Below are 6,106 nucleotides of genomic sequence, written 5' to 3' on the forward strand. Positions count from 1 at the left end.
ATTAGAAAAAACTTTCTGACTAGGAGAGTGGTGAAGTATTGGAATGGGTTACCTAGGGAGGTGATAGAATCTCCATCTTTAGAGCTATTTAAAGTCCGGCTAGACCGCACCCTGGCTGGGATTATTTAGGGAAAATGGTCCTGGCTTTAGCAGGGGGTTGGACTAGATGACCTCGTGAGGTCCCTTCCAACCTTTTGATTCTATGATTCTATGATATACTCAACTTAATGCTTGCAAGAAGTCCTGTTCAAGTCAATGGGATATGAAGGTTACAGGCATGAAGTTACACATGTGTGCAACTGTTTGTGGGATCAAGGCCTTAGTTTGCAAGTTCTCCAGCCCAGGTGGAGGGTGACTATGTCTTTACTTGTTTTATGGAGGTACCAACCATGTCTCTGGACACTTTATTTTTAATGTATCGAAGAAATTTTAAGTAAACTTAACAGGTCAATAATAGGGATTTGTTTCAGTCCTGTCTTTATTCAGTGACTTCCTCCCCACATCATAGGAAAAAAAGGAACAAAAGCAATATAGATTGAAAATAAACTGATAAATCTTCCAGGGAATAAAGACTACGAGTGGCAACGTGAGTAACTCCCATCATGCTAAATGCCACATCACTGATGCCATTGATACTTGATACTGAAGTGAGGACACAAAGTATGGGACAAAATTAACATGAACCTATGTGCACAAGTGTAATGGGGTTCTATTCACTGCTTTGGGCATCTCTTCCTAGTAGTTCTGGAGATTAGCTTTTTCCAAGTCCGACAACCCCTTCTGCCACTTGTGTGTCCTGCTGGCTCTCCGTGAGACCCTGGGTGCTCTCCCTTCATGACTTGGCCCTCAACCCAGGTCACTGTTTGGTTTCCCCCTTCCAGGGCATTAATGTCTTTCCATAGAAATTGTCTCACCACTCTTCCCATTCACTGCCAGATGGTGCCACTTCCACAGTGGCTAGTAGGGGAACCCAGGCCCACCCTCTACTCCAGGTTCCATCTCAGGGACCTTCTAATCAGCAGCCAAGGTCTGAACTATCTTAAACTTTACTACCCTTTCCCCAAGCTTTTTCCCCTACATCTTCTCCTCTAGGTTTCCTCTCTTTCTAATTTCCAGAAAGTGACTGCAGCTTTTTTCTGTTGCCAGCTTCCTGGCTTTATACCAGCCTCACTGGTTTCTTCTCAGCTGGGCTCCATCATCAGTCCAGGGTTACTTAAGCCACAGCTGCGGGGAAATGTGTGGCCTCCCTGGTTAACTGGCCCCTTCTCAGCTCCATTAATCTTCCTAGGCTAGTGTGGGGGTAAACTCCCAATCACAACGAGCCAAGTGATGTTTGATGATAAAATGAGGCTACAACCCTGTAGAGGAAAACCGTTTTAATGCACAGGTTGCTCATAAGCAAAACTGAAAAGGACAACATTTAGTCCTACTGCTTATCTGTTACTATGTCAGTGATTGCATAACTAGTGCTTGAATTCAAATAGGAAGTGGTGGTGTACTTCCCTTTCCACCTATTATAGCCTAGATTGGCTTGACATTTCTCTGTCTGGTACTTATTGCCATAGAATCTGAGCATCTTAATCACTGATATATTTTGTTCTCACAAAATGCTTAGTAGGGTATTATCTCTATTTTATAGAAGGGACATTTAGATATAGGGGAGATTAAGTGACTTGCCCAAGGTCCAAAAAAAGGTCTTTGGCAGAGTCAGAAATTGAACCCAAATCTCCAAAGTCCCACCATCTTAGCCATCTTTCCCTCTGTTAATATGAGGCCCCTCCATGCCTAATTTTTCCTTCCAACTTTTACATTTTTTCCTCCATTTCTCCTCAGCTCTAGTTGTGATACATGCAGCAAGTATATCAAGTGGTTCACCATTAATGATACTTGACTACTAGTTTGCTCCTTCCATATCAAGTAAACATAAGGGGCATCTTGGAGCTTTTCCTTCTCAGTCCCTTCACCATTGCAACCATGGAGGTTGGAGAAGGTGCTATCATATGGATCAACTACCTGGATAACACCATTACTATAAGTAAATGGCATTTTATATTATCTATAAACACTAACACATCTCCAGAAAGTGGATTCTATTTTACAAACATTCCTTCTCTCAGGCAACTGAGGGAGAAATAAAGGCATTATTTGACTTCTGCTTTCAGTTAGAATGTGCTTTCACTATTCTGATATACAATATTTTGTGTGAATATGTGGGATTGAATGGCTCAACACACTGATAGATAGATTATAGGTGATAGACTAAAGAGTCTCATCTTTAGGTCACTGCATCACCGATGTAAATAAAACATTAGTCATGAATAATATACATGTAGGCAAGATTTAGAATAGACGATTGAGTTCTATTCTCTAAGTCAGTTTTAACTCAAGTCGTATTTGTTGTCAGTGGTGTTATATAGCAATTTATATATGCAATAGAATAATGTATTCTGTATTTTATAGCTAAATTACTTACCAAATATGAGATCTCACATGGTACTCAGGATTGAATCTTACCTTGCTAAAAATGGATACAACAATGACACTTGGCCGTATCCCAGTGTGCATCATTATTCCTTAAAGGAACAGCATCTCCATCATCACAGACTTTATATCTGCCTAAACATCCAATATTCTTTTTAGGCCAACCGCTAGAGGGCAAAACAATCAAACTGATAAGCCTGATTTCACATAGTAGAGAGTTGCAATACATATGTAAGTCAGTTTGCTACACTGAATGAAAGTGCAGGATGGCTGTTGTGGGAAGGCAGCATGGGTGAGGAAAGCTGCATGACCCCAAGTCTGCCTGTGCATATGCTACAAATATGCTCCTGTAGCTGCAGATGAAGCAACAGGTGGGTTCCTAGAAAGCCCTCCTTATTCCTGTGGTAGATTATAATGTACTAGTTACTACAGGAGTAGCTCATGTGTACAGGGATTACTCCTGAGGGAATTCTGCACAACTGCACATGTGCAGAATTGATGTCCCCCACAGATTTATTTGCTTCCCTGCATAAAAATTTATTTCTGACAGGGAAGCAAAGAGAAGCCACAAGAGCGGTCATGCGACCCTCCCCAGCAGTATCTTCAGGTGCCCAGGGAAGTTGGCAGAGGTAAATCACTGTGGAGCAGAGCGCGGGACAGGGGAAGACCCAGCTGGTGGCTCCTACCCTGTGCCGGTCTCAGCTGCTAGTCCTGGCTGGGCTGGGGAGGACAGGACTTCCTCTTCCCCTGCACAACATCCAAGGTCCTGTCAGACCCACCCCAAGATTTCTCCCCTGGCTGTAGTAAGCTCTGCAAACTCTTCCATACACTCCATCCTCACACTTCCTGATCCATCACTTCTCAGCCTCAGAAGAAGGGGTTACTGTACAGGAAGCTGCTCCCCCGTCCACTCAAACCCTGTGCACCCCTCTCATACCAAGACCCCCCCCCAACAAGTCCCACTCCCCCTGCACCTGGACCTTCCTGATGAGCCACCTGCACCGGATCCCCACCCTACTGAGCCCCACCAGCTGCACCTTGATCCCCGCCCCACTCCCCCAGGGTCTGGACTCTCCACTGAGCCGCCCTCAGACCCACGTTCCCCTGCCGAGCTCTATCCCCCCCACGTCCAGACCCCCCTGGCTGAGTTCCACCACGTTCACCTGGACCCCCCTGCAGATTCCCATTACTGTTGCACCAAGAACCCCCCCCCAACAAGACCTTGTACATCCAGATCCCCCACTGAGCCACCTGAACCCAGATTGCCCCACACAAAACCCTTTCAACCCACACGTGGATCCCCACCGACAGTAAGCCCCTTCACACTTGGATCCTGCCTTGCTGAGCCTGCCTGCCCAGACCTGGTGCACCTGGCACGGAGGCGCAGGTCTCGGGGGTGTTTCTGGGGCAGGCCCAGTCCTTGCGCTGTGTCAGGGCTGCGTGCTGCCTCGCTGCTGAGTCTGTGTCCCGGGAGGGGAGCTACACAGTGATCTCCCACCTCTGTGCAGCCAGTGGCCTATGCTCCCCAATGCTATGCTGGAGCCTCCACATTTATTTGACAAATAAAATTTGCAGAATTTTAAAATACTGTGCGCAGAAATTTTTTTTGGCACAGAATTTTTAATTTTTTGGTGCAGAATGCCCTCAGAAGTAAGGGATATAGTTGCAGGCATCATCAAACGAGCCCAGGCCTCTCTGGTATCCTGTCACAGCACTCAGCTCAGTCAAGCGCATACACCTTGGCCTTTCAGTACCACAAATGGACAGCTTGATCCTAACAGTCTAATAGTGAGTGTTCGAATGAAGACTAAGGAGCTAAAAAAAAGCAACTTTGACATAACTTTAGACTCCCACAACAAACTGTTGAAACTGTTGTATGCCATGTTGTTGTAGTCATGGTGGTCCCAAGATATTAAGGAGACATGGTGAGTGACGTAATATTAGGGTGAGCCTATAGCAAGTGTGAAAAATCGGGACACTTTGGGGACGGTGGGGTTATAGTTGTCTACATAAGGCAAAGCCCCTAATATTGGGACCATCCCAACAACATTGGGATGTCTGGTCATCCTAGGTAGTATCTTTCATTGGACCAACTTCCACTGGTGAGAGAGAGAAACTTTCGAGCTCACACAGAACAGCTCACTCACCTTGTCTCTCTTTTGAAACTATTGGCAATTTCAGCAGAAAGGCCAAGACATGAAAACTGAACTATTCTCTCTCCACTAGGTGAAACTGGAGGAACACTTGGGCTTGCAGTGCCACAGCCCATCCTGTTCTTGTTCTATGAATAGAGGTCTACACTAATTCTGAAACGGAGATTTTCCTTCATGCAGAATGTGCTACACAGGTCAAAACACTTACATAAGCATATCGAAAAAGAATAAAACAAGCAAAGCATACATTCTCAGGGGAAAGGCCTGAACTCTGGAATTCACTTCCTCCACACTAGTCTAACAGAGCGGTTTCTGCTGACCTTCAGAGCACATTGCGAAACCCCATCTGTTTATTTAATCTTTGCTTGATGGGACAGGTACTTTTGTTCAACCATGAGGTTAATCCTTCAGTGACATTGAATGTGATCAGCTATGTTTTGATAGCTAACTTTTTTTTTAACCTGGGAGAGTTAAGAATGGCATTTTTATTAACTATAAATAAAAATACATATTAAAAGCAGAACATGGAACCAAATCAAAACATAGATACAATAGAGATTAAAGCAAAACCAGCCTGTTCCCTATCTGTGTACGTGTTTTGTTTCCATCAGTAAAGCATACCTGAAATGTCCAGGAAGTACAAATTGTTTGATTTTTCTTTGTTGGCTTCATTTCTAAGGGAGGGTGCACAAATAAAATGTCTCCTACCTGAACACTGTTTGCTTATTTGTGATATCCTACGTATCGTGCAGAGTGAAGAAACCCTCTCTGCCTTCAAAAAAAATAAGGAAAGGATATTAATGTCAGACATTTAGCAAGCAGGCATGAGGATACCTGTGATACAGTAGCAAAAGAGGTTTAAGAGAGAAAAAAGAAACAACAAACAAATACAAAATAAGAAGGGGGGTGGGAAATCAATACCATTTTAAAGCAGCCTGGAAGCTTTGGTTTCTAGAATACTTTCCTTTTAGGAAAGAAATGGGTAGAATCAGATCTAAATTCTGCTCACTTACACCAGTGTGAAACCAGACTAGCTCCTTTGACTTCACAGCCTTATTATAGTGCAGTTTAGATTTTGTCAAGACAAAGGAGGGAAGTACTGATCAATTACAGTTATGAACAATAAATTAGACTGACTTCTCTTTTTATTGTATAGCAATTAAGAACTTGTCTACAACTTGGAAATTTATCAAAATAGCTATTCTATAGTAATTAGTCCAAAATAGTTATTTCAGTATAAACTCCCATGTGCACACACTTATGTTCGTTGGTGTTGTGTATGTGTGTCTTATACACACACATAGAGTGTCCACACTGGAGCTTTTACCAAAATAATTATTCTGGAATAGCTAGTTCAGCAAATTTCCAAGTGTAGACCAGCCTTAAGAGGGACTTAGAAGCCAGCAGTGAGTAATCCACTGGCTCTCTCTTCTGCAGAGAACAATGAAGGCCAGGTGATTATGGGACAATTA

General features: G+C 43.6%; 1 long non-coding RNA gene across 1 annotated transcript in view; it reads left to right on the forward strand.

Moving 5' to 3' along the window:
- The window catches only part of LOC116834921 (uncharacterized), an 8,642-nt gene extending 3,295 nt beyond the window's left edge, over positions 1 to 5,347 (forward strand). Inside the window, exon 2 of the long non-coding RNA XR_004376082.2 lies at positions 4,708 to 5,347. This is a non-coding gene — a long non-coding RNA (uncharacterized LOC116834921). The remainder of the gene's footprint in view (positions 1 to 4,707) is intronic.
- Positions 5,348 to 6,106: the final 759 nt, after the last annotated feature.

This window comes from Chelonoidis abingdonii, chromosome 1 (assembly GCF_003597395.2).
Source record: "Chelonoidis abingdonii isolate Lonesome George chromosome 1, CheloAbing_2.0, whole genome shotgun sequence".
NCBI lineage: Eukaryota > Metazoa > Chordata > Testudines > Testudinidae > Chelonoidis > Chelonoidis abingdonii.